At 44.1% G+C, this 10752-nt stretch overlaps 1 long non-coding RNA gene across 1 annotated transcript; it reads right to left on the bottom strand.

The window, feature by feature from the left end:
- Positions 1-2163: 2163 nt before the first annotated feature.
- LOC147241219 (uncharacterized) lies at positions 2164-10098 on the bottom strand. Its single transcript, XR_015111311.1, has 3 exons — positions 9888-10098; positions 4360-4479; positions 2164-2593 (listed from the first exon to the last, which is right to left on the bottom strand). It is a non-coding gene; the product is annotated as an uncharacterized LOC147241219 (long non-coding RNA).
- Positions 10099-10752: the final 654 nt, after the last annotated feature.

A 10752-nucleotide genomic window follows, 5' to 3' on the forward strand; every position in this document is an offset into this window, starting at 1 on the left:
GGAAGAAAAGAGGTCTCACTACCTCCCTATATAGCCAACTCCTAGCCCAATAAGCCAATCAGAGTAGCGGAATACCCGCAGTACAAGGGTGAATACCTTCAGCTTCTATAAATTTTGAATTTATTTTTTCTCAACTTTAATTTCACTTGTAGATTTAAAGCATTCACCCCTCAAAGCATTTCAAGCCTTCATGGAGGTTAAAGGTAAAAATGTACATGTTGAGTGTATGTTTTGCCATCCCAGAGCGAAAACAAAGAGGCTGTCAATGTCCAATGTAAGTGTAACCCACTAACTACAGTAGGTATGTGTACACACTGGGCCAGAATTTTCTAGATTCACAGGGAGGAGTAATGATGTGGACACCGCAATAAGTAGGAGGAGACACAAAGGTGAGTTAAAGTAAACACACTGTATTAACACAGTTGGAAAAAGTACAATTTACAATTACTGCTGACTTTGAATATTTTTTCTTTCAATTATCTCCTAACTGGGTGCACCCTTCATGAAATAAAATGTCTTTTGTCCCCAAAAAAAAAATAGTTCGCTCAATGGAACCTTTAAGTCGTTTCCAAAAAATCCTACCCCACTGATAGGACAAATGATGGAAGATTGGAGAAGGTCCTCTTCAATCCAGATGCTCTCACTGTTAGCTCTCCATCCCCTCGTCCAGGGGAGAATCTCAATCCAGAACCCAGGGTATCCAAAAAACCCAGCCTGCATGATATAACAGACTTAAATAAATCTATTCAACTTCTTTTTAACTGTACAGTTTGTTTTTTTTCTAAATATCAATATATTTCAATCAATGTGATTATACAGCCTTTAAATGTTAACTTATAACTTTAGTGTTACCACATGAAATGTAACCTTACTTGTTTTTTTTTAATTTTGAAAACAAAATCATTGATTGGCTGATAAACAATCAAAATCTCATGTAAATGATCTGGAAAACCACTCACAGTCCAATAAATCCTCATTTACACTGGATTAAGGTAAGTAATATAATGTGAAATAAATTCTTTGTTGATTATTGTTGTTCTCACAATACTGACATAGCGCCCTCATGTGCACAATACACAGTACTATATATACACACTTACATTCCCGTTTTTTGTCTTCTAACATAAAAAGTAACACAACACTGTGATTTTCTGCTTCAGGTTGGTGGCTAACCAGCATGAGGTTAAGCTAACTCACGGAGCTAACTGCCCCATACATAACAGTACTAACCAAGAAAAGAAAAGATTAAACATAGGTAAGGTCCCCAGGGTTGCCCACAGTGGTTCACCGCACACTTGCCGACTCTAAATGCTTCTCCTTTTAACAATGTATCACAGTATTAAGTGTTTTACAACTTTTATGCATCTCCGTATCGTCAGTGTCTACGCTCTCTTCCCGCTATCGCTCTGTGTATTTCTCACAGCGCGTCACCCTAACCTGCCGAGCCAGGGGCGGGACATGAACTTCTTTACATCAATCAAGATTCAGCTACCTCAGTATGAACCAATGGCATTACGTTTCCTTCACCTGACCACTCTCTGAAGCAACTTGGACCTCTGGAATGAAATTAATTACCAAACAAAATGCAAAATGATATGAGGAATGTTATTTTGAATTAAATAAAAATAATGCTCAAATAAAAAGTATTTTACACATTGTAACAGCTTGGCTTTTTCCCCAACCTATGACACGTCTAAATACCTAACTGTGTATTTAGTTTATCAATTTTTTGACAGGTTACATAAGCAACTCCAATTTAATGAAGCACCTCTCGACAGCACATGCTTGTACTATAGTTGCCAAAAACACAGTTGACACCGTTAATGGTGATAGCACTCCAGGTACTGTTAAAGTGACCTCCGCTAACAAAGAAGGATATGGAGCCACGCCATCCAAGCAGCCAAAGCTGGATTTTTCTGCCCTGCTCCACAAAAACTTGTGACACAGACAGAACTTAACGAACTGATTGGCCGTTATGTTGATGAAAACAAGCTGCCATTGTCAACAGTTGATTCACACTCCTTCAGAGCCTTCATAGTCAAAATACCAAGGAGAAGGGGAGTGTCTGCCCTGCAGAAAGGTATTTTCTAAAAAAATAAAAACAAATTTCACATTTTTACACTTGTCAGAAAAAAGAGTAACGGCAAGGCAAGGCAAGGCCAGGCAATTTTATTTGTATAGCCCGTTTTCACAAACAGTTTGTCTCAAAGGGCTTCACATGGCATCTTAACAACATCCTCTGCCCTTAGACCCTCACATCGACTGAGGAAAAACTCCATAGAAAACCCTTTTAACAGGGAAAAATCTGAGAAACCTCAGGGTGAGCAACAGAGGAGGGATCCCTCACCCAGGACGGACAGACGTGCAGTAGATGTTGCTACAGACAAGAAAACAGTTTACAATGCAAAATGTGGGAAACATGGAAATGTTAACAGTTGAAGAGGGAAGCTTCTGGAAGGGGAGGCAGGGAGAGCAAGCCAGCTTGATGGGGGACTGGATGGTAGACTGGTTCATGGGAGGGGAGCGCAGGCCGGTGTGACAGCAGGGAATAAGAGGGGGGGTGATGCAGGCGGCGGTTGGGGCTCTGGTGGATCTGTGGAAACACAGAGAGACTGCGAGACACCAAGGCCAAACTACAAAGTGCAACAAGTAATGGTAATGACAGTTCCAAAAATGTGCAGGGAGGAGAGGAGGAGAGGAGAGGAGAGGAGGGCTCCATGTAACCTGATGTGTCCCCCAGCAGTCTAAGCCTAAAGCAGCATAGCTATCAATGGTTCAGAGCTACCTGAACCAGTCCTAACTGAAGGCTCTGTCATAAAGGAAAGTCTTAAGCCTGGACTTTAACGTAGTCAGAGTGTCTGCCTCTCTGACCCATGGATAGAGCTGGCTCCATAGTAGAGGAGCCCGGTAACTAAAGGCTCTACCTCCCAGTCTGTTTTTAGAGATACAGGGAATCACTAAAAGACCTGCATTCTGGGAGCGGAGTGCTCTGGTGGGACAGTAGGGACTAATGAGCTCTTTCAAATAGGATGGGGCTTTATCAATAAGAGCCTTATAAGTCAGCAGAAGGATTTTGAAGTCGATTCTAGGTCCTACAGGAAGCCAGTGGAGCGAAGCTAAAGTGGGAGAGATGTGTTCTCTCTTCTTAACTCCCGTCAAAACCCTCACTGCAGTGTTTTGGACCAGCTGGAGACTCTTTAGAGAGTATTTAGGACATCCTGACAAGAGAGAGTTGCAGTAGTCCAGCCGAGAAGTGATAAATGCATGCACCAGTTTCTCAGCATCACTTTGGGAAAGGATATTCCTAATCTTAGAGATACTTCGCAGATGGAAGAAGGCGGTCCTAGTCACATGCTTTATGTGGGAGCTGAAGGAAGGTCCTGGTCAAAAATGACCCCAAGGTTCCTTGCAGTTGTACTCGGAGTTAGGGTGATGCCATCTAGAGTAGTGATCCGATTCAAGAGTGTGTCCCTGAGGTGTTTAGGTCCAAACACGATGACCTCAGTTTTATCTGAATTTAGCATTAAGAAGTTAGAAGACATCCAGGATTTAATGTCTTTTAGGCAGTCTTGCAGATGAGTAAGCTGGCTTGTGTCGTCTGGCTCCATCGACAAGTAAAGTTGCGTGTTGTCAAACAAAAACAAATTACCACAATACCAATTTTACAATGAACACAGCGATAATAAATGGGTATATTTCAGGACTACAATCTAGGATCTAATATCTACTTCTAACACAGGTGTGTGTGTATGTATATGTGAGGCTGAGAGGGAAGAGGGACAGAGAGAGAGAGAGAGGGGGGGGGCGCGCATGCACACCCGAGCGGGTCAGTGTAACTGACCCAAGATGGCGGACAAGGACGGTAGAGCCAAGATGGCCGCCCTGACTTCCGGTGAGCAGGAAGTGGGGGGGGGGGGGACAGGGAGGCTACAGAGACCTAGCCACGTGTGGAGGTGTGAACAGTATTAGGGGGGAGGAAAGGAACTATCTAGCCTTACTATACGTTCAGACCAAATGGCACCGACAAAGACAAAGAGCTCGCTCCCGCTCGCCGTGTGCGCACGTGTAGGCTTCGTCCGAGCCTGGTACACGTGTGCTTCTACAGACGAGGTTACTGCTCCGTGACTTTATAGATGGCCACCGATCATGAACTCAGCTCGGTGATAGGAAACCAAACAGTGATAACTTAGCGGTTGATCAGACGCCGTGGCACAGCGGCCCGTCTAATGCAACGCGAGTTACACCGCACACAACAAAGTAACAGTAACACGATGATAAGAGCTCGGCGGCTCGTCCACTTGCAGCGTTTACTATACACACTTAAATACTGTCTCTGCCCAGACACATTAATGCCCTTACTAGTGATGCTCCGCTCCGACGCAGAGATGGCGCGTGCGGAGAAGTCCGTTTCTCAGCTCCGTGGGTCGACCTGGTTGAGGAATCGTGCGATACAAGACCTCTCGACGAACTTTCGTCCTTCTGCAGGGTAGAGGTACAAGAAACACAAGCAAAGTCAAAAACAGGGCAAGGCAAGATTCAAGCGTCGCAGACAGTCAGGGTAAATACTGGCACGATCTGGCCAGGAATGAACAGAGCCCTGGGCTTAAATACCCACAAGAAATAATTATTAAAGCAAAACAGGTGTGCTGTAAAAATGGTGGGAAACTGAACAAAGGGCTGGGCGGGGCACAGCCACAACACAGCAGCACATGTGCCTGTAAAACAAAGCACACATGAAGCAGAATCAACACAAAAGCACATTTTGCAGGGAACTAGAACAAAAGCACAACAGAACACTATAAAGTTCCTTTAATCCCAATTTCATGGTCTAGTCTCTGTAGCAGGATGCTGTGGTCGATGGTGTCAAATGCAGCACTGAGGTCCAAAAGGACAAGCACAGAGACAAGACCTCTGTCTGAAGCTATAAGAAGATCATTAGAGACTCTGACCAGTGCTGTTTCAGTGCTATGGTGTTCCCTGAATCCAGACTGGAAGGCTTCAAAGAGCTCGTTGCTGTGCAGATGTTCATGTAGCTACTCCAGGACAACCTTCTCAAGGATCTTGGAGATGTAGGGGAGGTTGGATATCGGCCTATAGTTGGCTAACACATCTGGGTCAAGAGAAGGTTTTTTAAGCAAAGGGTTGATGACAGCCACCTTAAAGGCCTGTGGCACATAACCTGTGACTAAGGAAAGATTAACTTGATTTAATATAGAAGTGTTGACTAGAGGGAAAGCATCCTTAAGGAGGCTTGTTGGGATGGGATCCAGCAGACAAGTGGCTGACTTGGAGGAAGTGACTGCAGCAGTTAATTCTGACAGGTCGATGGGGGAGAAGCTGTCCAAGTGAGCACCAAGTCTGGGAGGTGCTTTTGTGGGGACTGTCCTCCATTACTGGCAATCTTTGTTCAATATTCACAATCTTTTCAGTGAAGAAAGATAGGAAGTCGTTACTGCTGAGAGTTGGGGGGATGCATGGCTCAACAGCACTATGGTTCTTGGTGAGCCTGCCCACGGTGCTGAAGAGGAACCTGGGGTTATTCTTATTCTTTTCTATCAGGGACGAGCAGTAAGCGCTTCTAGCATTACGGAGTTCTTTTTTATATGTTAATAAACTCTCCTTCCAGGCTTGGCGGACTTCCTCGTGCTGGCTGGAATGTGTCTTCCTTTCCAGTTGTCTGGTCTTCTGTTTTAAGGCACGCAGCACTGGGCTGTACCAGGGAAGGAAGTCGTTACTGCTGAGAGTTGGGGGGATGCATGGCTCAACAGCACTATGGTTCTTGGTGAGCCTGCCCACGGTGCTGAAGAGGAACCTGGGGTTGTCTGGTCTTCTGTTTTAAGGCACGCAGCTCTGGGCTGTACCAGGGAACTATTCTTTTCTGGTTGATAACCTTCTTCTTCAGGGGAGCTATGGCATCAAGTGTCCCAAGGAGTGCTGCTGCAGTGCTGTCCACAAGATAGTCTACCTGCGAGGGGGTGAAATCAGCATAACTGCCCATTATATCACTACAAGGTGTGGCAGCAAGCTCTGCTGGAATAAGCTCCTTAAATCTAGAAACAGCAGTGTCAGATAGACATCTACTGAAGCGGGACTTTTTCCCAGGTAGGATATAATTTGTTAAAGTAAATTCAAATGTAATTAAGGAGTGATCAGACAAGACAGGGTTCTGAGGAAGAACTATGCTGCGGTCAGCTTCTATTCCATAAGTGAGTACTAAATCAAGGATGTGATTAAAAGTGTGAGTGGGTTTGTTTACTCTCTGACAGAAGCCAACAGAATCAAGAAGCGACTTAAATGCAGTGGCCAGAGAATCATCATTGACGTCCACATGGATGTTAAAGTCACCCACTATAATGACTTTGTCTGAGTTCAATGCCAAGTTCGACAGAAAGTCAGGGAATTCTTCTAAGAACTCAGAATAAGGTGCAGGAGGACGGTACACCACAGCAAGTAAGAGTGGTTTCTCTGCTTTCCAGTCTGGGTGGGAAAAGCTGACAGTAAGGCTCTCAAATGAGTTATATGAACTGTTAGGTCGAGGGTTAATCACCAAATTTGACTGATAAATTGCAGCTACTCCTCCTCCTCTGCCAGTGGTACGAGGTACATGGTAGTTAATGTAACCAGGAGGGGCAGATTCATTTAAACTAACATATTCATCTGGCTGCACCCAGGTTTCAGTAAGCGCTAATACACCAATCTGATAATTTGTAATTAAATCGTTCACTAGGAGAGACTTGGATGCGAGAGATCGAATATTAAGCAAACCACATTTAATAGTTGTATTGGGTTGATTTGCTGGAGCAGTTGTTTTAATTTGAACTAAGTTGCTATAAATTACTCCTCCAGATTTGGGTGTAGCCTTATACAGCCTCAGGGCAGACACAGTTTCTATAGGCCGGGTGGGTGACAACACGATTTTGTAACGCAATTGTGACTTTCCCTGGTAACTAGTTACTTTCATAGTGGAGTAACTCAGTTTCTAACTCAGTTACTTTTTGGGAGAAGTAACTATAATTACTTTTTCAAAGTAATGTGCCCAACACTGGTGATTACATGAAAAACTATTGTTTTCTCAGAGAGAAAAAGCCCCAAAATAACATATAATGCAGGATATACCTTTAGGTATTGAATGAAATCAATCTTTCCATTTAAAGTAAATCAGTCTTGGATGATTCTTCGCACGGATTCACCAAAAGTTCATTTGCATGAAGGGTAGAGCAATTGGAGGACAAAAAATACTGTTTTCTCAATGAACTTTTTATGTTTTATCAATAAATCCTACCAGACGACCCTTCATTGCTGGTGCCCCATCAGTTGTAATGGACACCAGCTTTTCAATAGGGATCTTTTTTGTCAACAAAGCAGTCCTTCTCTGCATTGTTATACACTCCCCTGACTGTAGTTTTCAGTGGAGGTAAGGTTAGAAAAAAAATTAAAGCTGCAAGCAGCGTTGGTAGGGCCTGAGCCTCTGCGTGGCCGCAACCGGGTGCCAAACGCCGGCCCGAATCCAACAGTGTAATTGGAAAATCCCTGGGCCTTGTAGTTTAGGAGTTAGAAGCCTGAGTCTGATCAGAGAGTGACAGCAGAGCTGAGAGCTGGCCCTTTAAGAACCTCTCCCCCGCTGCACTCTGCTGTCTGTGTCTTGTGTCAGAATCAAATAGCTCTGCATATGTTGGGCAAAAGTGGAACACAATACCATATTTTTGTAGGGATTTCTGTCAGGAATACAGTGGTGTGTATTTTGAAGCTGTGGGAGTTTTAGTTTACATGTGAGAAGCGAGTGTTTGAGGGTATGTACCATGTGAGCAGACAGGTGCCCCATTGGTTTCCATTGTTAGGTGAAAAGTGTAAAAAGTGTCTCCCCCAATTTGAGGGCTTATAAAATCCAAACCGTTGGCACTATATAAAACGTTTTAAAAACTTTTAATCAGCAGAGTTTGGAGAGTCATGTATGAAGTTTTGGAAGCGATACCATGAACGGAGGAGATAGTGTTTGTTCGGGGCGCAAATTGTTAAAAATTGGACATTCGTGTCCAAATTGTGGATGTCCTGTTAGAGTTAGGTCAGGGGCGTCTGTGTAGGATTTGTCCGTCTTTATGAGACAAATAAAACGGTGTTGGTCCCATGTCTGTAGGACATTCCTACAGGCCGTGGTGTGTTTTTTTGTGTATCTAGGTGGCGCTATTGAGTAAAGTGCTGCTTTTTTGTTTAATTATCGAATTTGTCGCCGCACTCGATGTGTGTACCAAATTTGGTGAGTTTTTGAGCATGTTTAGGGGCTCAAATTAACTTTTGAAGTGGCGAGTGTGTCGAGCAAACATAATACCTCCGGGCTCAGGCCCTTACAAGCAAACATAATAGGGTTTTCGCCCTGGAGTACCTCGGGGCTCAGGCCCTAAAAAAAAACTCCTCTTCATTGTAAAAGTCATCAAACACCATCTGAACCAAAACAGCTAGCTGGGCTGCATCACTGGAGTCAACAGACTCATCACATTGATTTATTAGGGCCTGAGCCTGAAGGTACTTCAGGTGAAGACCCAATTATGTTTGCTCGGTAGAGCAACACATTAACGCATAATGCGCATAATCTAATTTCACCCCCTGAACATGCATGAAATTCGCTGAATTTAGGCACACTTGTGCGGTCTGGCGACACGTAGGGTCTTTGCCTGAAGTACCTTCAGGCTCAGGCCCTAAAAAGTTAATAGCGCCACCTAGGGAGCCACACAACTAAAAGATAATTTTGAGCGCTTTAACTCCTTCCATGAATGTCCCACAAACATGGGACCAACACCGTTGGACTCCTCTCATGAAGACGAAAAATTCATACGCTCTGACCCCTCACCTATCTACAACACAATGTCCACAATTTGGACAAAAATGTCTAAATGAGCACTTTTTTTGCCCCCCCAACAAAATCTATCTCTTCTGTAGATAAATTTATTCATATATTTGCTTTAACTGTAGATTAAGCCATACATATATATTTGCTTAAACTGTAGTTAATTTTATACATATATTTACTTAAAATAGAGTGCAGGAAACACAAGGCAGTAAAGCACAGACCAGACTGTATAAGAGTGGACACAGGTGAAAAGGTCTCAACATGGAATAGCAGGAGTGTAGCTCATGGCTAGCATCACTCCCTCAAGCTAATTAAGTCAGAACAGAGTCCACAGAATTTCTATGGTAGGATGAAGTAGTGGGAGTCAGAAGTAGATAAGAGCAAGGTCATGAATCAGGGAAAGAGAGGTTTTGATCTTCACAGATGCAACAAGAAGTCTACGATGGGAACAGATGGTGCTGGCACGCGGTCAGACAGAAGATTCTGCAAAATAACACGAAGATCAAAAATACACACTTGCACGCGGAAGCGATCATGTAAGCACCTCCTTGTAACACAGAAAACTGGAGAAGATAGTTAGATCGTTAGACTTCTTGCCCCAACGCCAGGGACGACGCATCTGCGTATGCTGACACCAGGATAGGGGAAGACGATCAATGTTACGTTCCAACACAAGGAATAAACACAAACAGCCAAGTGGAAAATTATAAGTGCAAGAATTATTTATTTCACAAAAATAGAAGTGATCAAAAGAACAAAAGTTGTGTACAATTGGAGGGAAGATAGGCTGTGAGGGGATTGTGCCAAACAAATTAACGTAAGATAACAAAACAAGGCCTAACTGAAATCTTCCTGAACAAGAAACACAAGTAACAAAAGGCCTGGCTGTCTTACTAATAAAGGTTGTCAAAAACGTACAGAGATGGCACCAACCCATAAACTAATGTGATATACAAAAGAAAACTACGTGATGTAAGGTGTGTGGGCTACCCCAATGTAACCTAAACCTACCACCTCCCACTTCCAAATAAGTTGAACTTACAAAGTGGTTTCTCAGAGTCTGTTGCTCAGCAGGCCGCCAGAGAGAGAGCCAGAACAAAGCAGGGGAGTGGCTTATAAAGAGGCCTCCCTGTAACCAGCCAGGTGGAGGGGCAGCCAGGCTCCAATTAACTCCTCCGCCAGATGTCATGTGGGAGGACAGAACAGGACGCAGCCAGAGTCCACCTGGATCTTCCTCCTAGGAGCAGGAGAGGGAGGAGGGAAACAGAGAGAGAGAGAAAAACCATGCAGGGGCTCACCTGAGCCAGCTCTACTTGTCACACATGTAACAATCAACCATAAAAGTTCCCACTATAACTACTGCAGCGCTTTCACAATTCCATGCATTAACTTTCCACCACTCAAGGGTATTGAGGGTTACTTGATTCCTTATGCAATGCTTTGTACGGGGTAGCAATCCTCTTTCCCCAGACATGGAAGACAATCAATGATACTACAGAAAGGATGAACACTAATTGTTCATATGCACTTATTATAGACAACACTATGCCATTCTCCTTAAGGTTACGAGGCTTAATATACTAGGCACAAGGTCAGTGTCACTTTCTGCTTCACACTACACCAAGGTGAAATGGCCGAAAGGGTTGCTTCCCTGCGCCTTCGGATCGGGGAATGGGTCCTGATGGTGGTCTGCGCGTATGCGCTGAACACCAGTTCAGAGTATCCACCCTTTTTGGAGTCCCTGGGAAGGGTACTGGATGGTGCCCCGGCTGGGGACTCCATTGTCCTACTGGAAGACTTCAACGCTCACGCGTGATTGGAAGGAACGGCAGGCCCGACCTGAACCCGAGTGGTGTTCAGTTATTGGACTTCTGTGCAAGTTGCAGTTTGTCCATAATGAACACCAT

This window comes from Aulostomus chinensis, chromosome 22 (assembly GCF_037954235.1).
Source record: "Aulostomus chinensis isolate RoL2024-O1b breed Wild chromosome 22, RoL_Achi_v1.0, whole genome shotgun sequence".
NCBI classification, from domain to species: Eukaryota; Metazoa; Chordata; class Actinopteri; order Syngnathiformes; family Aulostomidae; genus Aulostomus; species Aulostomus chinensis.